Source organism: Ursus americanus, chromosome 25 (assembly GCF_024610735.1).
Source record: "Ursus americanus isolate L20-20 chromosome 25, mUrsAme1.1.p, whole genome shotgun sequence".
NCBI lineage: Eukaryota > Metazoa > Chordata > Mammalia > Carnivora > Ursidae > Ursus > Ursus americanus.
The window spans coordinates 16,912,501-16,936,220 of NC_142151.1; the positions used below are offsets into that span (position 1 = coordinate 16,912,501).

At 34.5% G+C, this 23,720-nt stretch overlaps 1 non-coding gene across 1 annotated transcript; it reads left to right on the forward strand.

Annotated features, from left to right (window-relative positions):
- The first annotated feature begins 5,119 nt into the window (after window positions 1-5,119).
- On the forward strand, window positions 5,120-5,224 carry LOC123781796 (U6 spliceosomal RNA). Its single transcript, XR_006776810.2, has one exon. It is a non-coding gene; the product is annotated as a U6 spliceosomal RNA (small nuclear RNA).
- Window positions 5,225-23,720: the final 18,496 nt, after the last annotated feature.

Below are 23,720 nucleotides of genomic sequence, written 5' to 3' on the forward strand. Positions count from 1 at the left end.
CAGCCTCCTTCTAATTCAAAGGAAGCAGAAAGTGAAACCAAATTGTCTAATTTTCAATAGCTCAATACAATGAAAAGAATAAACCAAGAGGAGCCTCTAAGATTATTTTTATAATTTTTCAGAGGTTATTTTGAGTAGAATTAAAAACAGAATAAATATTATGTGGTTAGTAATCATTTGAAAGAAAATTTTCATCATTTTGAAAGAAAATCACCTCTCAAACAAAGTAGTACACTCCATTTTCATGTTCTTCCAACAGCTGGGGGGGGGGGAATGTAATATTTTAAATATCCTCTCCCAATTTCTTTAACTATTAAACAACCACACCAAGCTTTAACTCACTGATGATTTTTTTCATGGGAAATCTTTTTTTAAAAAGGACAAATGATACCTTTAGAGCAAAATGGAAATGAACTTTGACTCAGAGTGAACTGAAGTGGGTAACAAACCTGAGAAATGATATTGAAATAGGCAATGCTTTACTTCAGTTTATAAGAGAAAAACAAACAAACAAACAAACAAACAAACCTAAACAGAAACACAGGCTTGATATATTTCTTCTGACTCAGTCCGTAGGAGCAATTTGCTCTCCTCTTAAATTACACTGCATGACAAAACTAAACTTTTGAATGTTGTCAATGTTCGAAATGATCTTCCAAAACATTCGCTAATTCTTTACTTATATTGATATCACAACAGACTTGTTCTTATGTAATCACTAAGTAAGGGATCAACCTTCTGCCCCACCTGCAAGTTTTCTAAGTTTATACCCTAGATCAAATTTCTCCTTCCCATTTGCATACTTCTGTTTCAATTTTCCACATACTGAACAAAACCATCATCCACTGCTAGGAGAAAAGTTATCTGAGGCTTTAAAATGATAGTGTCGGGGCGCCTGGGTGGCACAGCGTCTGCCTTCGGCTCAGGGCATGGGTGATCCCAGCGTTCTGGGATCGAGCCCCATGTCAGGCTTCTCTGCTATGGGCCTGCTTCTTCCTCTCCCACTCCCCCTGCTTGTGTTCCCTCTCTTGCTGGCTGTCTCTATCTCTGTTGAATAAATAAATAAAATCTTTAAAAATAAAATAAAATAAAATGATAGTGTCTTTTAGGACTCTGAGCCAACCATAACTCTGGCCATTGCTAGTACCTCTTCAATTTGATTGACAGGTTTTTTTGTTTGTTTGTTTGTTTCTGTTTTTCTGTTGTTCTTTTTTTCCTTTAAGTTGCATTTATAATTCTTACATGGAAAACATTTGTCACCTCTTCAAATTTCAGAGACAAATTTATTATGTTTATCTTGGTTAAATTCTTTTAGAGGTAAGATGTATACAATTCAGGAGAGGATGACACTTCATTTACAATCCTCAAACTATTTCTTCATGAGTCTGCATGCTGGTTGGAAAGTTTATATCTATTTGTGGCTGTGAGTCAAGTAGATAGGCAATGCAATCTGCCAAAGGAGCTAAATTTAATGCAGATCATGGTCCTCCCTGTCTTTCTCTTAGCACTGAATCGCCTAATGTCTCCCACCTCCGCCCCCCCCCCCCCGCCAAGAAATGGCCATAAAGATTTTCTAGCAAAGTTTCAAATATATGTCATTCCGTTTCTGATAGGCCCTCTGAACTGATGTAGATAATGGGAAGTTAAAAATATTTTCATTTTCCAAGATTAGAGGTAATGTACAGGGAATATTTTAAGTTATAATAACTAGCATCTAGAAATTTCTCAATAAGATACTGATTATTATCATATTCAATATGGCCCAATTAACTATTTTGACTCTTTAATGAAGGGTCGTTCTTACTATAACCTTCTCTGCTACTGTACTTCCATAACACTTTGTGGGCTTTCCTGAAAATTAATTATAGTTAGTCTGTATTCTCCACCTGCTATGTTCTAAATGTTTGTGTCCCACCAAAATGTTGAAATCCTAACATTTCAGGAGGTCATGACGGTGGCGCCCTCATGAATGGAATTAGTGTTTTTATAAAAGAGACTCCACAGAGATCCCTTGCCCTATATGAACACATCAGCTATGATTTGAAGAGAGGGTCCTCACCAAAATGCGACCAGGCTGGTACCTTGACCTTGGGCTTCCAGCCTCCAGAACCAAAAGAGATAAATTTCTGTTGTTTATAAGCTACCTAGTCTGTGATATTTGTTACAGCTGCTTGAAAAGACTAAGACATAGCTCAGCTAAAAACTTCGAGGATTCAAGTTTTAACCTAATTAGTTTTGCATTCTAAACAGTGCAGAGTGTAGTATCTTGCTCACAACAGACATTTGTTATGTGCTGATTAAAATGATTTGAATTAAACAAAGAAGCCACAGAAGACAATGTTCAAAGTGCAAATTTGAATCTAAGTTGTAGATAAAAATAACAACCTAAGCATTTTAAAACCAGATGCTACTTGATATTACTATTTAGATATTTTCACAAGATACATACCCTCAGAAAGATTTATTACAGCACAGTGCAAAGATTTGTTTTGTCATCTGTCTTCATGATTACATCATAAGTTCTTGGAGCCAGTATGTGCAGGGTCTATCACAGTGCCTAGCATATAATAACAACTTAATAAATGTTTACTGAATGAATAACTCAATGGAAGAATAATAAATGAATATACTTAAAGGGTAGTTGATCTAAATGAAATTATCATGACTTAAATTTGCTAGCTTTCTGAGTCAAGTAAAGAAGGAAACAAAAAATGGAGGTCAATAGAATTTTCGATACAAACTAGAATCACAACAGTATCTTGTTCTATGCAGAAACATTAAGATTTTCGGAAGGTTTATGGTATTAAGCATGTTTACCAGATGATGTCTATTAGTTATTACTATCAGGTAAAAGCCTTAAAAACCTTTAAGAGGCTATTAGTAGTGAAAAAATATCTCAAGTAGCTTATTCAAAATAGTCCTAATATATGTAACTTTTGCTAATTTGCCTTAAGCTACTTACAAAAACACTAAAAAGACAAAACATGGAATCAAAGCTCAAAAAATGTAAGGATAGAATCTGGAAGGAGGGGCGCCTGGGTAGCGCAGTCGTTAAGTGTCTGCCTTCGGCTCAGGGCGTGATCCTGGCGTTCCTGGATCGAGTCCCACATCAGGCTCCTCGGCTGGGAGCCTGCTCCTTCTCCCTCTCCCCTGCTGTGTTCCCTCTCTCTCTGGCTGTCTCTCTGTCACATAAATAAATAAAATCTTAAAAAAAAAAAAAAGATAAAAAAAAAGAATCTGGAAGGAACTTTACTAACCAATAGTAGGTCAATTTTCTTGGCATTTTCAGGTTTCATCTCAAAGAGAACACCTGAAAAAGGTAGGAAGACACTTTATCACTTCCTTGTGTTTTTCCTATGGGTCTATATCCAGAGTATACATGAACCAATGGAAAATATGATTCACGTGTTGATTTTTGAGGTATTTAAAGGTTATTCTCAGACCTCCTCCACTTTTGCAATTGCCATCTTTCTCACCATTCAGAAAAGGCATCTTTCAGAAACAGCTGAGCAAGAGCTATGGAGGGGACCCCTGATTGCTTATTGCACACTGGCTGCTTTTTTCTTCAAAAGCAAAGCTCTGGAGACAGTCACAGAAATATTCTGGATACAGTGGATGGAGGGACTCTTAGGTTGGTGTCTGTTATATCTTCCAGAGTTTCAGAGGACCAGCAGGAAGTAAAAGAGAAATCACCACCTCAGTGGAGTGAATGCCTGCTAGAAACTGAAAGTCATATCGAAATCTGGACACATCAACTTTCTTTCTAAGTATGAATCTGAGAAGAGGATTTTGTTGTCATTGATTTATCAGAATGTGGCTTAGGATAATTGAACCATTCTATATTCTGAGAATCAATGAATTCAGGAAGTGCCCCATTCAATAATTTGTAAGGGGGGAAAAACCAAAGCAGAACACTAAAAACAACAAAAACCTACTGTGGAATACCCCTTTGAAGACTCAAGGGGAGAGTATATTTCTAAAATTAATGTTTTACAAGACTCAAGAGAACATTCTGGAACTTGCTTACTATTCTCAATAAAATGCAAGAAGAATGAGCCTCTATCAGGCAGGACTAGCAGGGAGTACAGGATACAATGAATTACAAAAGAGAGACAAAAAGCTAAAGAAAAATTTCAATAAAACTACATGTATAGCAGGAAAATCCAAGCCCACATTTTACAACCTCTGAGGATACTGAAATATAGTAATGATAACACAGAAGCATGAATCAGTGACATGGAGGGTGGACTTGAGAACCTCTCTTAAAATGAACTACAAGAAGAGGATAAAGAGATTAAAATTATGAAAGAGAACATGATAGTTAATAAGACCTAAAAGGGAGCTTTAATATGTGACTAATTTGCATTTCTAAAGAAGGAACTAAAACATAACACAGAAGCAGTAAGTAAAAATATGATAGACAAAAATTTGACTGACCTGAATATACAGATCTGAGTGACATTACTCAATTCAAGACAAACATAAAAATGCAACCTACAAAAGTCAGATTGAAAATATTTTGAATTCCAAGGTAAATAACTAATAATTTAAAAACTGTCATGTACCTGTACTCTGAAAACTATAAAACACTGATGAAAGAAATTGAAGACAACACAAACAAATGGAAAGATATTCCATGGTCATGGATTGGAAGAACAAATATTGTTAAAATGTCCATATGACCCAAAGCAATATACACATTTAATGCAATCTCTATCAAAATAAACAACAGCATTTTTCACAACACTAGAACAAATAATCATAAAATATGTATGGAACCACAAAAGACACTGAATAGCCAAAACAATCTCAAAAAAGCTGGAGGTATCACAATTCCAGATTCAAGTTATATTACAAAGCTGTAGTAATCAAAACAGTATGGTACTGGCACAAAAACAGACACATAAATCAATGGATTAGGATAGAAAGCCCAGAAACAGACCCATGATCATATGGTCAATTAATCTCCAACAAAAGAGCCAAGAATATGCAATGGGGGAAAAGTCTCTTCAACAAATGGTTTTGGAAAAACTGGACAGCTACATGCAAAAGAATGAAACTGGACCACTTTCTTAAAGCATATACAAAAATAAACTCAAAATGGATTAAAGACCTAAATGTGGCTCACTTTGGCAGCACATACTCTAAAATTGGAATGATAAAGAGATTATTATGGCCCCTGCACAAGAATGACATGCAACTCTGTGAAGCGTTCCATAAAACAAACAAACAAAAAACAAAAAAACCTAAATGTGAGACAGCGTAAAAATCCTAAAAGAGAGCACAGGCAGTAATTGCCATCGGCAATATTTTTCTAGATGTCTCCTGAGGCAAAGGAAACAGAAGCAAAAATAAACTGTTGGGGCTACATCAAAACAAAAAGCTTCTGCACAGCAAAGGAAACAACAACTCTAAGCGATAACCTATGGAATGGGAGAAGATGACGTCTCAGATAAAGGGTAGTATCCAACAAATATAAAGAATTTATACAATCTCCACACCCCAAAAACAAATAATCCAATTAAAAATGGGCAGAAGACATGAACAGACACTTCTCTAAGGAAGACACACAGGTGGTCAACAGACACAGGAAATGATGCTCAACATCACTGATCATCAAGGAAATGTAAATCAAAACCACAGTGAGATGTTACCTCACCCCTGTCAGAATGGCTAAAAATAAAAACACAAGAAACACATGTTGAAGAGGATGTGAAGAAAAAGGAATCCTTGTGCACTGTTGGTGGGAATGCAAACTGGTGCAGTCACTGTGGAAAATATAATAGAGGTTCCTTAAAAAGTTAAAAATAGAACTACCCTCTGATCAGTAATTGTACTACTGGGTATTTACCCAAAGAATACAAAAACATGAATTCACATGAATATATGCACCCTTGTGTTTATGGCAGCATTATTTATAATAGCTAAATTATGGAAGCAGCCCAAGTGTCCACTGATAGATGAATGGATAAAGAAGATCTGGTGTGTATATATATATATATATATATATATATATATAATGAAATATTATTCAGCCATAAAGAAGAGTGAAATCTTGCCATTTGCACAGACATGGATGGAGCTAGAGAGTATAATGCTAAGCAAAATAAGTCAGAGAAAGACAAATACCTTATGATTTCACTCATAGGTGGAATTTAAGAAACAAAACAAATGAACAAAGGAAAAAGAGAGAGAGAGACACAAAGCAAGAAACAGACTCCAAACTATAGAGAACAAACTGATGGTTACCAGAAGGGAGTTGAGTAGGGGCAGGGAATAGGTAAAATAGGTGATGGAGATTAAAGAATACATTTATCATGATGAGCCCTGAACAACGTACAGAACTGCTGAATCACTATATGGTACACCTGAAACTAATATAACACTGTATGTTAACTACACTGGAATTAAAATAAAAAAATTAATAAAATAAAATAAAAACAAACTGTCAAGTATCCAAATAAGTGGAAAAGGAAAAGAAAGGATTATTCACAAAAGAAAAATGTATCTAGATAGCTTTAGATATTGCCCCTGCAAATATTCTAAAACAGTGAAAAATATCTAAGAATTTTGAAAGGGTAGCATTGTGATCTAAGGATTTCACATCTAAACGATTTGTATTTCTTGTGTAAAAGCCACTAAAGTACGGGTTCAGATGCATAAGTGTCAGAAAAACATTTACATAATTTTACAAAATATATGATCTGAAATATTGGTCCAATTTAATCTCAAAGAATGAGATTAAAAAAATCCAAAGATGGGAGGGTGATGGCACAAAAAGATGTTTAGGTTTTCCTTTCTCTTTTGGATCAGAATATTTGGAGTCCTTATCGACAATTTTTTGGTAGGATGATCCTATAAACTAGAGCTTCTTTCATTTGTTTCTCTTCAACTCTCATGCCTTCCCCGTCTCCAGGAAACATTTCCTGTGTCTCATTTTTCGCCTCACAGTTTAGAAGGAATCTCTTGTTAGGTCCAACAACCTGGGAGCTAACCAGCACGTGGGAGAGATGGCTAGAACATTATACTTACACGGCTGAGAGACTAGGCTGGACAGAGTTTCTGTGTGCTACACAGAAGGCAATGTGTTGTCAATTTTTTATTAACTTTTTTCCTCATTACTGAGGCCTGTATTATGAGTAGATGTTTTTAACAGATTAGGAAACAACTGCTCAGGAAGGTTAGTTGATTCTCAAAGCTCCGCACTTGTAGGAAATAAACTTGAATTTGTGTCTTCTGACTTCAGATCCCACACTTACTTCATTACACGTCTAATTTATGACCTCCTCGCGGATTTTTGGAGAATGGTACTTTCTATGTTTTCTTGGTTTATTTCATCAAAAAGAAATTATCTTTATGTCACTGAATATTTGTAATTGGTTTAACCTATATTGTTCAACTCTCAAGTGTATAATTACCCTCCATAAAGATATTTATATCTAAAAACTTACCTTTAAAATTTTCAGTTGGTATAATAGATTCCAAACCATTTTTTTTTTTACATATATTGTCTTGATTACTCTGAATCAGATTATATCCCAGCATTACATTTTTGGCGAGAAATTTGAGAACACTTAGTTTTAGCTACAGTGAAACTTTTTAAAAATCCGTTTTGATATAGTTTCAAAATTATGAGAATTTGCTCAAACAGTATAAGGAGCTCCTATACAACATATACCCACATTTGCCAATTATTTATGTTGCTCCATATACTTTATCATTCTCTTCTATTTCTCTCTATACTTATACATTCACGCATATTTTCCTTCAAGTATTTGAAAATACATTGAAGAAATTATGCCCTTTCATCCTTAAATACTTTAGTGTGTGTTCTGAGTCTCAGAATCAGAAAACTTAAGACAATAAAATACTATTATCTAATCCATAGTCCATATATTATACACTATTATAAAGGGACACCTGACTGGCTCAGTCAGTAGTAGTCTCAAGCCAAGTTGCTTCCTATTTCCACCCTGACTCACAACGTGATCAAATGTTACAACAATAAAATCTTAAAAGTATAAAAATGTATTCATTTTCCTTAAACTACGATTCTGAAGATAATCCAGAATGCCGACTCCATATTTTTTAATGGCTACGTTCCTTAGTTTCACTAGAAGGACAACTCTGATATTTCTTATTGGAGGAGAAATAAAGGTAGAATGTTTCTTCTTTGAGCCACTAGTACTTTCAGACTTTATTGAATTTTTTAACCTTTATGGAATTTAAAAAATTATAGGAACTCAAAAGGGACTTAGATAGAGCCTTTAATAAATATTTACCCCCAAAGTACAGCTGATAAAGATAATTCTAGGGAGAATAAAACAAAGAGGTCCACTTGACTTTTACAATTTTGAGGTCCCTGAAAACACATTGTTTCTTGAAAAATTAAGAGCTAGTGTGCAAGAAAAACAATTCTGTAGCCATGTAAATTTGAAGAACAAAATTAATATGGTTTCTCCCTCAGAGTCTTTAATATATTTAACTTGAATCTATAGAATACAGAGCATTTCTCCAATTTGCTTGACCACGTAAGCCCTTTTGGAGGATTGCCTATTAACATAGTTTCATTGTCTAACTGAAGTTGCATTAAATTCTGAAAAACAACATAATATAACCCCAGTCAGATATTTTTAAGGCTTTAATAAGGGCAAAATTATAAAGAAATATCTTTTATTTTCGTGTTCTTTGTTTGGCATTACATATAAATAAAGGACGACTAATACAATAAAGTTGTATAAAAAAGGGATGAACAGAACTGTACATGAGCAATTCAAATGACTAATGAAGAACCATACAAATTACTACCAATAATGAAAGTGATGATTAGCCAGATGGAATGAAGTGTATTCTTGGGTAAAAAGTACATGTATTGAGACTTCTGCTCCTCAAGATCATTCTGGTTACTTCTCTTCACTAGAAGATAGGGGCTAATGTTAACTTTTAAAAATGTTGTTTATTAAAAGCTCTATCTAAGTCCCTTTTGAGTTCCTATAATTTTTTAAATTCCATAAAGGTTAAAAAATTCAATAAAGTCTGAAAGTACTAGTGGCTCAAAGAAGAAACATTCTACCTTTATTTCTCCTCCAATAAGAAATATCAGAGTTGTCCTTCTAGTGAAACTAAGGAACATAGCCATTAAAAAATATGGAGTCAGCATTCTGGATTATCTTCAGAATTGTAGTTTAAGGAAAATGAATACATTTTTATACTTTTAAGATTTTATTGTGATAACATTTGATCACGTTGTGATTCAGGGTGGAAATGGGAAGCAACTTTGGCTTGACTGTGCTCAGCTCAGTGGTTTTCTTTTCTTTTCTTTTTTTTAAACTTTACCAAGGAATAATTGTCAAGCATAACTGTATATATTTAAAGTGTACAATGTGATGATTTGATGAACATCTATATTGTAGGATGTTACCAAGATCAAGATAATTAACACACTTCACATAGTTAACATAGTGAACTCCTTTTTTTTTTTTTTTTTTTCCTTCTTGTGGTAAAATGCTTAAGATCTATGAGGTTACTCATGTAGCTGTATTCAGTTAGGAGTTTGCTAGGGCTGGAACATCCAAGATGGCTCCTCATCCTCCAGGGTCTTTCCTCCATCAGTCTCCCCTCTAGTTTGGGTTTCATCACACTTCCGATTGTGTCACACTTGTCACTGGCTTATTGGCTAAACCAAATCACATGGCCAAGCCGAGAGTGGGAAAGGACTATACAAGCATGTGCATGTTATGAGCTGTGATGCTTTAAGGGCCACTGGTAAAATAGCCTGCCACAAGGGGAAGAATTTAAATCTATTTCTGTCTGTGTTGGCCAACCATCTTTAAGTACTGCTTCTCTAGGTAAAGACAGAAATTAAAAAAAAAAAAAAAGAGTATATATTTATAAAAATGCTTGGAAATATTTTGGGGCACATATACATTTTGTGGCTAAAACAATTAACTGCTGTAATTGGGGTCACATGTTATTTGAATAGCCAAGATTACACCTGAGAGTTTAATTTTTTCTAATGTATTGGCTACTAAAATTAATATCATTGCTAATATCACGGCAGAGTAAAATAGGACTTTTGGGCAAGGAAGTAGGATACACAGAGCTGCCATCGAGCTGCCTATTGGGAAGTCAGTTAAAATTTCTAGGCCTTGGCTCTTTATATATTAAAATTAATACCTTGAACTAAATTGCACCTTCACACTCTTCGAGCTCTAAAATTTGTTATAGCCTTAAAAATTCTTTAAGTAGTATTAGAAACATGCAAAAACAAAATGTAACCCAAATTCCCTCATCAATCAGTCAGCTGTGCCAGGGATTGTGATGAATATGTAAACATTGATTTGTGGTTATTAAGATTCTAATTCAACCAACTGGACCTTGTCGTTGCCTATTAAAACCTCAGTAACTACAGAAAACATGGTCACAGATTATTTCCAGGATCTATGTGCTCTTGGATATTCCAGGATAGCATCCTGATTAGAACTCAAAAATAAACAAGGTTCCTATAGGAGAACCAGATGATACTTTGTATAAATCTGCAAATATTATGATTTAAAAAAAAAAGAAAGAGAGGTTACATTGTCTTAAAGTGGTAGAAGTTAAGGGGTCCTTGGTAATCCCTGGTCATCAGAGATAGAGTATAAGAAATGTCTCTTACTTTTTAATTTTTCTTCTCCGGCTTTCTACCTTTCCAGAATTATGGGGCTGCTTGAGTAACTTCACATGCAGAACCCCTCCAACATCCCCTCCTTCTCCCATTAGTACCTTTTCCCTTCCAGTCATTTAGTTTAGATTTCTTTTTACTCCTCTTGCAAACAAATCACCCTAAGATTACAGCGACCTAAGACATTATCTTCTGTCTGCCGATCAACTGTTGTTTGCAAGGTAGAATTTCTGTCAAACCCATAAATTGCTTCCTTTCTCTAGTTCTTATTTTCTTGCCCTTGGGCATTGCTAAATTTTTATACCACTTCACATTGTGTATGCGGCATCTACAAATAAGTTAGTTCATAAACTAGTTGATTTCACTTTCCTACCTTCTTATATCCTATGTCTCTTATACTATTGGTTCATCCTTTTGATGAGGTAAAGTTCTCTATGATATGTGGGCTTCAAGAAGGGCTGAAATGAGCTCTGGACCCATTAAGGGATTTCCATGCAGGAATTATTTCTGCTTTGGGTTACTGACCCTTAATGTAAGCTTTTTGTGTTTTGAGCTGAGCTCCCTTTTCACCCTGAGTCCTCCACTTTTCTCGGGCTGATCTTGCTATGAACTGAATATGACACAGAGCTGTCTTATAGAACTCTCTAGAATGATAGAAGTGTCCCCGATTTGTGCCGTTGCACACTGTTATGCATTGTAATTTAGCTGCTTCACAAAACTGTGTTTTTCTCCACAATCAGACATGAAACTCTCTGAGGTCAGAAACTGTGTTTAACATTTTTTTTGTATTCCTCTTGGCAACATACCATATGCCGGGCACCTGGTTGCTGCTTGATAACTGTTTATTGAATGGAGGAATAAAGTTGGTTACAGCAGGGAGCAGGGTGTCTGGGCAGATGGTGCCCAAATCACAAAAGCCTCACTTTTTTCTTTTCCTAGAAGTGATGGCATATTTTGATAATTTCCCTATAAGATTCCAGAAAAGTCTCTAAGAACGAGAATATACAGTTAGGGGGCCTGGCAAGCGGAGAAGGAGCTTTTGGGAAATTGCAGGTTGGAGTTCAGCGGTATTGCATGTAAGGTTTGTCTCTGATTTGTTCCCAGTATAAAACCCACCGAAGCAGAACAGAGTGCAGGAGTGAAATTCTAAGCTTTCTCTCATGTGTGTAGAAAGCCACATGGTGGCTCCCACCACTAGTGATTTCCGATCTGTGTAATAGTTCTGTTTTGACTTCTTTCAACTTCTTGAAATTGTTGGCTATCTTATTTGTATATTTTGTCTATTCAAACTGTTGGCATGAAGATGATTACTCCTGAACTTTCTCAACTGGAGTGGGACAAGAAAACAAAAAGAGAAAGCAAATAACAAAAGCAATGCAACACACTGCTTATGATTTTAAACCATCCTGACAAAACATTTCTGAATATCATGTGAAATTACCGATAAGTTTGAAAAGGTATACTAGATTGAGGTAACAATACATTGTCAGTAACATTTTTGAAAATAGTCAACAACGTTTAGAATCTGTTTACACATATGGTATGTGTTTTAGATGTAACAGCCAGGAAAACCTCATTATTATAGACTTCACTGGAAGATCTCTGAGGTCCCTTCCAGCTTTAAAATGCTGAATATAATTCAGAATTTATGATAATTTGAACTAGGCTAGGCTGAAATTTACTTTTGTATGATCTATGGAGCAAGGATTTGCTAATAGTGTAAACAAGATTGCTTGAGGCTTTTAACCAAGCTGTTCTTAAAGATTTTAACACATTGTGTGATACAAATGGGTCTACCTAATTTCAGATGATTCCCACCTATTTATTAAAGCATGCAATGAAAGTCTGTTACTTAGAAGTGCTTTTATTAGCAGCTAAATTTACAGTGTGAATTTGACAGTAATATATCTGCATTTCTTATTAGAGTCTCTAATTTGTTATTATTTGTTGTTGTTAATTCACACTGGTTCCTCCAAGGGTAGAACGTATCCGTGAGGTTTTTTGTAATTAGAAATGACTATTTCAAATACAATTGTCTATTTCAGTAGTTTATCTTTCCTTTCCTTTATTGCATCTGTTCTTTATATCTTGATTTATTTACAGCACATATTTATTAGGCATTGATATTATTTTACTGCTAATCCAGGTGAGATTGAGTTTTTGTGGCAATCTAATTACTCTTTAAGGAATAATTAAGCATCCAGAGCTTCATATATTTAGCTCTAATTCTAATATTTGTTTACAACTCTTCAAGAGTACAATAAATTAATATAGAAACTATAAGATTAGGTTGATTTCTATAGTCTTCATTGTTTTTCTTTAACAGGCTGTCATCTTAATTTGTTTTTCTTGATGTTAAACTAATTCTCCATTTATACAAAGGCTAAGAAATAGTCTATACTATACTGTGCAACTGAAAATTGACTGTAGGCAACAGGGCTTGACAATTTATTTTACTTAAAGACAGCAAAAATTCTTCCAAAGACTTGTACAATTAACACATGCTGTATTTTACAAAAATAAATATCAAAAATATATATTTTGTAAGATCTTCCATAGAGTTCAGAATGATAATTCAAAAATCATTGAATTTAAAACAAAATATAGGAAATATTCAGTATCAGTTGCTATAGCTAAAATACGAAATAAGTTTTACTAGAATAGGTGTGCATAAAAATCTCTACGGCCTCTCTCTGCAAGCATATAGATGTATTTATAACATGTAGGGCAGCGGTATTCTATAGCGACATTGGCTGAATTTTATACTAATGTTTATACTAATAGGTAAAGAGCAATGTCTATGAGAATATCAAACACATACAATTCATGCAAAACTATGGCCTCAGTAATGCTTTAACCATTTTAAAACATTTTAACTTCTACTATTATAATTTCCAGTGAAAATAACATTTGTTAAATATCTGTTGTACTGCTTGCAATGGCCTAAGTGCTCTGTACACATTATCTTACTTAATCCTCACAAGAACCTGTGAAGTAGGAGTGGATGATTATCTTCATTTAATAAAGGGGGGTATGGAGGCCTTGAGAGAGTGAATAACTCGCACAAGGGATCCACAGATGTGGTAGAGGAACCACCTGAGTACACATCTGCCTGATTCTAAAACATTGGCTCTCATCCTTCAAGTTATTGTCTTTCTGAGCAAAGATTTTTTTCATTTATTTTCTCATGGTGTCTCTTGCATTAATTATCTTAATTACCCTTTTCTCTCCATATATTAAATATCAATAAGCCATTCATGTCACTAAACAATGAGAGAGGTTTTTTGAAAAGGTATGGGATTATTACGTTGGAAGAGGTGAAGAAACTAATGTAAGGCCTTACGTGCTTTGAATGGTGGTCTAATGAAATTTGAATGTGGTTATTGAGAGATTATCTTGCTGAGCAATCCAAGAGGGCATCTTTTGAAATTCTATCTGGTTCCATCAATGTTTCAATGTTAAATTACTCATCTGAAAATGTTTTTAAAGATTTTATTTTATTTATTTGCTAGAGAAAGAGAGCACAAGCAGGGGGAGAGGCAGGCAGACAGACAAGCAGACTCCCTGCTGAGCAGGGAGCCTGATGCAGAGCTTGATCCCAGGTCCCTGGAATCATGACCTGAGCTGAAGGCAGACGCTTAACTGACTGAGCCACCCAGGAGACCCCTGAAATTCCTTATACCAATGACATGATTTTGTAAATCTCATTCAATTCAGAACTTCTGCTTCATGCTGGTTGGTTGGAAAGGATAAGTTTCACCCATTACTTCTTAACATAAAGAAAGTATGATACTGTAGAAAATATAATCTGTTGAAATATTCATTTCCAGAGATTCTCATATATAAGGCTTAAAATTTAGTGATCTTTAAGTCTTTCCATGGTTTATTGGTTTTTTATTTGTTTGTTTGTTTGCTTCTCTAAAATGAGTATTACTCCAGACTTTGCAATAAGTATTAACCAAATGCAGATAGCACCCTATCAAAGCAAGCTATTTTGATGCCACCATTTAAACTCCGATGGCATTTTGGCTTGATGGTCCCTAATAAGCGAACTTGCTACACATAATCAACAAAAAACAGAACCAAGAAAGGATATAACTGCACATGATAAAATTTGTTAACTAAAATTAGACGAAGAATAACATCTTATTAAAATATTTTTGTATAATATTATCCAGGAAAATTTATCTGGTAGAATAATGACCCAAACCCAACCATCAGAAAGTATAACCATTAAAAAGTTTTGATTTGAGAAAAATTGATTAATCAAATTTTTCTTATAAAATTTACATGTCAAATAACTGATCCCAATTAAAAATCTTCAGTAAAAGAAAAATGACAACGGAAATAAGAATGGTATGTAACTACTGTATGTAACAAGTTGATCATGGATTTAACTGGGCTTAATGGAGTCATTCTAAAAAGTAACCTAAAATATTTATTCTAAAAAATAAAATTTATCAACATTTCTATAATGATATAATATTTATATTCATAAATATAAAGCCAAAGTATCAAAATGTCAAAGTTAGAGTTCAAAATAGTCACCCCTCAAAATAGTGGCGTAAAGACAGCAGGTTCAAAATTTTTAGTATTCTTCCCAAATCTATTGTTTCCATTACCAAATCTTCTCATTTACAAAATGAATTTGATAATGATAATATCTGTCCCATCTACGAACTCATAGAACTTTTGTAGAGATCATATTAGATGATAATTATAAAAATGCTTTGTTAATTAAAACATTATCTAATAGTATTTATAGTAGTATTTATTATTTCAAACTGCTTATTAGACATCCCTAGTTGAATGCATACCTAGTACAAATTAAAATTACAGCATTCCCCCCACCATGCCCCAAATTATCCTCTTTCTGTAACTTCTTTACTTTGTCAATGATACCACGATTCTAACAAGTCTTCAGGATTTCAGAGTTGAAAGCTCAGAATTCCTTGGGACTCCTCCATCATAACCACTGAAGCCAAATAGAACATGCTAATGAGACTACAAATGCTATAACCAAATTCCGATCACACTTCAATTGCTTCTCAGTGATAGCTTTATCCCATTTTACATAACAGATACATTTCTGAAAATTTGCAGAAATTAATACTTTTTTACAAATGAAATTCAATTCTATATGTAAAAATGTTATTTTAAGGAATCTACTTTGAAATTTTGGGTAGGGTGAATAATTCATTGTCATTGTAGATTTTTCTATGTGTTCTGTCATTAAAATACAACACACAAATATTGTTTTCCTTTTTCAAAGAAGCTCTTGTAAAGGACATGCCAAATGTAGTTCATTGAAGATTTTCTTCTCTCACCAAGCTAGTGATTCAATGACCCATTGAATTAGTGTCACTGTGGTTATGTGGTTTGGTTTTTTGCTTTATATTAAACCTAAAAGCTTTAAATAAATGAGTGTGATTAATTGAAAGTTTTAAGCAGTAGTAAAACAAGGTCAAAGAAGAAGGAACAAAGAGTTATCCTGTACTTTATATTTGAGGCAGTGCAGATGACATTTAAGATATAACTGTAAGGAGCAACTAAATTATAGTGACCATAACTTAGCTGTGTGATCAGTTTTATTTTCAGTGAGGCTTGGAATAAAACAATAAAAGTCAGTAGAACAAATTTTGTTTCCCAGGATAACTGTTCATAGTATTTGAGTGAATTCATTATGTGGAAAAGAAACATATTAATTTTTTTAAATGATAAAAGTTTAAAAAATGGTAATAATGCATGTTATTAAAATTGGTGCAATAGAGTCATCTCAACCATTTGCTTTCTTATGCTAGGAAGTTTTTATTATTCGAAAATCTTTTTCACATGATTTTATCAATTCTTATATATTCTTTACAAATTTCTAAGCACATCAATGAATCCATCTTGATATGACTATGATTAACTTCAATGACATGGTCACAGTTCAACCATACAGGGTAAGTACATACGTTATTTTTCTTATGTAACTACTAAAATTAAAGCTGAGAGGCCCATGTTTAGAATATTTCTATTTGACTAGTATAGCAGAAACCAGATCAATATGTGGAAAATACCAGAATGTATCATAGTACAATTCTTTAAAAATTTTAAGGCTATAGGTGAAGATACCACTAAAAAAATGAAGGCATATAGACCAGCAAGACGAGCCTCCTGTAATTAGGTTATAGCTTTTAAGATGAAATTGTATAGATTTCCATGTTTCTTTAAGGGGAGGCAGGGGGAAGAAAGAAAGAACAGGAAAAAAAAGCACGAAAAAACAAAAGAATTAGAACAAAGGTTTTGTATTATTCATCCAAAGCTGCTTAGATCCAGTGGTATCTGAGTGGTAGAAGTAGCACCTTGATCCTTAATGCCTAGACCAGGTATGGAAAGAAATTAAGTCACTAACAAATGACATTAATATCTGAACTGGTCTTAAGAGATAACATACATTCGCATGTTGAGCCACAACATTATTTCCAGTGTAAAGTTCAAATGGATAGTGTGGTAACCAAGTTTACCTTAGTCCCAACCATTCATAAAATGGTTGAAGGTTTTATGAGTGAAGTTATGTTTTTATGCGTGTTTAATTTAAGTGGTCAGTTCTTCTATGGTTAGTGACTATATTCTGGATTTTCCACATCAGTCTAGACTTCATAAAAATGCCTTTTTTTTTTAAGTAAAGGCAAGTCTCTAAATGTATAAGTAAATGTAATTTACTCTTTGAATTATTTCTGTGTAATCTAGTTCACAAATGAGAAGAAAAAAGGCTATTATCAGATATTTCCTGGTTTTATTTATTTAATTAGTTTTCTTTAAAGATTTTATTTATTTTAGAGAGAGAGAGCGAGTGGAGGGAGAAGCAGAGGTAGAGGGACAAGGAGACTCCGTACTCATTGTGGAGCCTGACGTGGGGCCTGATCTCAGGACCCTGAGATCATGACCTGAGCCAAAGTCAGATGCTTAACCAATTGAGCCACCCAGGCACCCCAGATATTTCCTGGTTTTAGATCTAGAATATATGGACATTTTATCCATGGCATAACATCATATTTAAATATTGTGTTTTCATTAATTACTGGTATACATTGTATCCCTTAAACTATTATTTGAACTATAATCTCCAGGGTCCTGAGCCATCATTTCTTGCTTTAAACAAGGAATGTTTAAGGTCTATGTCCACCTAAATTAGGTGGGTAGAATGCAAAGCATTTGATTCCTTTCAGCACTGAATATCTTCTCTCTTATGTTTTCCTTTGAACCTTCTCTTCCCACATTCCCTGTGTCATTCTGTGCACCTCCCCAAGAACAGCAAAACCAAGTCCTGAGGTTCCTGCGTGTCTGCCTGCTCCTTTGTCATTGTTCCCATTCAGGCCCCTTGTTATTCCTCAAGTTAACTACTACACTTTCTGTTCTCCACCTTTACTATCGCTTCTGTTCCCCAGTCTATGTTCTGTTCTCTTGACAGAATTATCTATCTAAAATTTGAATCTGACTAAACTACTCTCTGTAGAACCCTTCAGAGCCACTCTCAGATAAATGATCTCCCTCTCCAGACTTATCTCCTCTTACTTCCTGCCTCACAACAAGTACTATAGTCACACTGGGTTCTATGTCTTTCCCTCATGATTGCATAACACCTTTGGTGTCCACAATACATTGATACGTCTTCTTTTCATGATCTCTTGAAAATGTTAGGTGGCCCTCTAGTTCTTCCTAAACTTCTCTAGGGAACTTCATTAAGAGGTTAGGAGGGGAGAGGAGAGGGCACTATCTGTGAGCTACCACTATGTGTCAGCCACTTCCTGTAGATAGTCTTAAATCCTCACAGCAACTATATGACATATCATTTTTATTTTACAAATACAACTCAAAAATATTAGGCTAAGAGTTTAAATTGTCAAAGGCAATCCCTGTGATTAAATGTGGAGCCTAATGTATATGTATATCAAATTACCACAATGTAAACTTCATGTATCTTACAATTTTGTTTGTCAATTACTATCTCAATAAAGGTGAATAAAAATAGAGTCCTTATTTAAGTAGAGGGAAAAAAAGCTATGCCTAGAATTGAACATTTGACTCCAAGGACCAAAATCTTTGCACTGTGCGACATAGATTCTAGATCTGTCATCAGGATCAGGGTTTTTCACCGCCTGGGAGTAGATCAGGTTAGAGTATCTTCCTGTGATTCAGGCACAATACAGAATAGATTTTGGTCTTTGAGAATTGCCAGGGTGGATTCTCATCATCTCATTCCCACAGACTACCTGGGTCAATAATCTCTATCTTGCCACGTTAATATTATTGTCCAGAGGGACCATCAATTCCCAGTGGTATCCCTCTAGATGAATCTTGGGCCAGATCTCGCTTGGGTCCACAATCACTGGCGAACCCATTCTACATAGTTGGCTCTCAAATCGTGAGTCAACCACATAGATGGGAACTGTCAATAAACACTATAAATCTCAGGTCCCCAGAAAACAATGTATAATGTCTTAGAATACCATTTTTAAGTGATATATATATTCAAAATTTTACACAGAACCTCTGATAAGGAATTTGGGGACAATGGATTCTGCTTATAATGTTATAATGTTAGGGGACCTTTATACTTCTTTGAAAATAGAAATTACAACTTTGACATGAAGCTGGCCAGGTGGCAAAAATGAGGTTAGAAGGACAGAGAAAAAACACTATGCCTGCATATCTGCAAACTGCGCTTGAAAGAGAAGAGCTCCCCAGAGGCTATAACTCTATGATAGAAACCACCAGTTTGTGAAAGAATAATGCGGGTAAGGACCATAGTTAGCTAGCAGGGAAACTGCTTGTCGCCAAAAACAATGTCTATGCAAACAAAAACCTTGTGTTCTGGTCTGCTGAGGAGAATTCCAAACAAAGGTCCCTGATAGATTGGTTGTCACAATGGACAATGCTTTCCCAGATTTTGGCTTATTTTTCCCTTCCCCCATCTTGTTCCTTCTCTCTTGATTTTTAGCACTTCCCTTTAATTCCTTGTTCCTAAAAAAAAGCTTGTAGGGAATATTTTGGTTCAGGCACTGACACATAATTTGGAAATTTTAAATTCTATGGATAATAGTGTTATGTCACATGTGTGTTAGAACTGAAACAGCACATAGTCTCCCAGAAACTCCCCATGTTTCACATTGAATAATGTGTTAAGCAAAGTCACCAGCAAGAAACAGTTCCCTGGGTTAGATTTTGTGTAGGTCTGGAGTACATTTTAATTGTCTATAGCTTATTTATTTTTCTAGTATTTGACCTTCCTGCAAGCAGATGAGTATTAATGCTAACAGTAAAGAGCAAACGCAACATGGCAGAACTTAAATTTTACTCTACTTCACTACCAATTTTTGGGGACTGGGAAGGATGTAAGTTTTTGTTGCCTGAAGGAATAATATATTTATAATGTCTGCCTACTTGCACGGAGTAAGAATTTACTCTGGGGAAGAAAGGACAGTAGCTATTTCTTTCATTTGTTACCTCAGTGGAAACAGGTAGGAAGTAGCAGAAAGTAGGCAAGTGAAATCATCTAGCAGGTGTGGTGACAAAGTTGTCTTTATTCAATGCACATATACATGATGTTACAAAATGACTACAAAGTTCAATATGGCCACAGTTCCTGTTACACAAATTTGCAATATTTTTCCTTCTTGGATAGCTCAAGATTCTCTTTCTTTGATGTGAATTAATATTATTTCAAATATTTGTGAGGACAATTATATGTAGAAGGAAAGAACTTCTGAAGTTAATATATTTTTAAAAAGATTTATTTATTTATTTATTTATTTGAGAGAGTGTGCACGTGAGTGGGGGGAGGGGCAGAGGGGGAGATTCTCCAGCAGGCTCCTCGCTGAGCCAGGAGCCCGAAGCAGGGCTCAATCCCAGGACCCTGAGATGAGGACCTGAGCTGAAATCAAGAGTTGGATGCTTAATCGACTGAGCCGCCAGGCACCCCCGAAGTTAATATTTTATAATACTAGATGAAATGATTTGGTATTAAATATATATTATATGTATTTATATGTATAAGTACATAAGTATCCATATTAGATTATTTACACATATATTATATAGATATTGAGTCCTTTGTTGACATGAATAGAGAAGACTAAGACAGGTTTCCTCTAACTGGTGAACTATGTTGATACTGGGCTTTTCCTGTAAGTAGTTATGTTGCAGAAGGGAGGTGGGGGATGGAGGTGGGAGATGGTCAATGATAAATCCAAATTTACACAATGAGGACAGGACTTGATAGTCCATTAATGTAGTATATATTCCTTTGTAGTATGATATTATATTAACATTAAGATAAATATTTGTCAAATGAAAAATTGAATGACTTAAATAATTTAAGTCCAACTCAGTATTAAAATATGATTGCATTTAATAAGATAATATTTTATGACTATATCCAAATCCTCTTAAAAAATCAGCTCTCTGTTAGAATAAATTGGTTTTAAAATCTTTTTTTAAAATAAAGTTTACAATAAAATAAAGCCAGCAGAACAATGGTATAAATTATTAGATAGCTATGAATATATATAGATATTTCATTACAGGTAGAGGCAGTTTGTGGGGATTTTAAACAAAGAGATATTAGAAGTCTAGGACAGGATTTTTGTATTTAGAGAAATGTTTGTTTTATGTGTTTTTTTTCTTTTTTTTTATGATGGGAATACGAGGAAAGTACTCAATAGACTAGGACCTCTAATATGAAATTTACCAGCAGTGTAAATAACTATTCCCAGAACAACTTTAGATCTAGAATTTAATGTCATATCATAAGAGCTTCTCCTTTACTTTTGTAGGCATGTTATTATTTCCCCATATGTTGAACTTTCATATAGTCAGTTTCTTTTAGGAAGAATAATGCTATATTGTGTTATTTATATGTCAGAAGAAGATGGATACATTTAAGTGATATTTTAGAATAGACATATAATCACTATTGTCATATATTTTAGTGCTCTGTTAAAAGAAGATTGGTTTTATTATTTACAATAAAGATGAATGCATCCTGTATTTCAAAAACTGTAACACCGTGTGGGACAACTTATTATTCTAGTTTATCTAAATCAGTTAAAAAAATCTTCCATTATATATACAGGCACTTAAATATTTGACATTGTTTCTTTGCTAGCATCTAATAATCATTTTTTTATAAAAGCTGAATTTAGATTCATTTTTTATTATGCTATTGTTACCACTGTCTTGAATTTCATTGGTAGAGTACAAATATGAAATCTCAAATGGGCTTGAGTTAAGTTATACCAAATTTATATTGAATAGATTTTTTAAAAAATGATGAACCATGGAGAGAAAATTGTAAAATTACATTTAGTTTTTAACTTGATATATATATTTAATCCTGGTTGGTGGAGACAGTATTTGAGATGTTTATCTTAGTGGTTTTTTTTTTTTTTTAAGATTTTATTTATTTATTTGACAGAGAGAGAGACAGCCAGAGAGAGAGGGACCACAAGCAGGGGGAGTGGAAGAGGAAGAAGCAGGCTCCCAGTGGAAGAGCCCGATGTGGGGCTCGATCCCATAACGCCAGGATCACGCCCTGAGCCGAAGGCAGACACTTAACGACTGAGCCACCCAGGCGCCCCTATCTTAGTGTTTTAACATATGAAACTCTTCACCTTCTCTGTCACAAATTCTGGACTGTGGTGGTCACCAATTTGGTGAAAAAAAAAATTGCTTCAATCAATGATTCCTTTGTTAAGTTGCAGTATAAAATTCTACTGCATTTTGCAAGCATATTCACTAATATTAAAAGCTTTGATTTTCAAGAAAAGCTTTAGATTCAGGGCCACCAAAGATAAGAATTCTCAAATTTGGGACATTCTATGTGATAAGCCCAGGTAGGCAGTTTCTTATTTATTATTATTCTTGCACTTGAGAAGAAAAAATTTATTAATATGCATAATATTTCTCTGAATTTATTTTATTTTCAACTTATTTCTAGAATCCTTGCTTTTCCCTAGGATTACACTCTATGTTCATAAGTTTGTACATTCAAATGTGAAATATTAAAATAAAAACCTCCCTTTTGAACTGAGGTGGAGGGCTGATTCTGATACCTACATATTCAGGAAAAAAATGAACACCTATAATGCTCATATTTTACTTAGAAAAAAACCTAATGAATTTTCATGGTTGTTTATTTTCGATCTTTTTAGTCTTAAATAATCTAAAGTCTGTTGATTTATTTGTTATAGTGGCTGGTAGAGATGATCATTCATGCCATAACTGTTTTTCAACATCCTTAAACAAATTCTATTAAATACAATCACGGATACAAAAGTAGAAGTGATTTCTTTTCTAAAGGGATTTAAAACCTAGCTATAGAGAAAAATATTATGCACGTGAACCAAGAAGAAACATTTTGGGGGATGATAACACAGCAGCAGCTTCTTCTAAAGGAAACACCCACTTCCAGGCCTGGGTGGAGTTGTTCCGAAGCTGTCATCTTCTGAAGTATGGATGATCAAACTGTGAATTCTTGATTTTAGGGGAGCCAAACCCCAGAATTCCCAGCAGCCCATTAGCAAGAATAAAACATGAGTTAAGCCAAGCATATGCATTTTTGTGTACTGAGGTTACTAAATGCTTCAAGAACCAACTCAGTGATCACAACTGCACCACCTACCAAGTTGCGAAAGCTGACTTCAGACTAGGGTACCTATATGGGACCACATGCAAGGTAGCGTTTTCAAGTAGCACACAGTGAAAATAAACCAAAAAGGCCAGTTGTTGTTAGAAGAAAAAGAACCACTCAGAGGAGTATGGCTGTGTCAAGTACGACAGAGCACTAGGAAAAAGGTTCTTGATTTCTTGTATCTAAAGTAGCTAGAGCCAACTGAAATTCAGGAACACCCTTTAGCTTCAGCCTCTGTAAGGGCTTTTCAATGATGACTTGTAATTCTGGATTTCCTTGATTTCTAGGTGTATCCTTAGTATTCTCTTTTGCTTAAGTTCACGTGAATGTGTCTTTACTCCATGCAACCAAATCAACTTGCCTAAAACAAAGAACAATTCT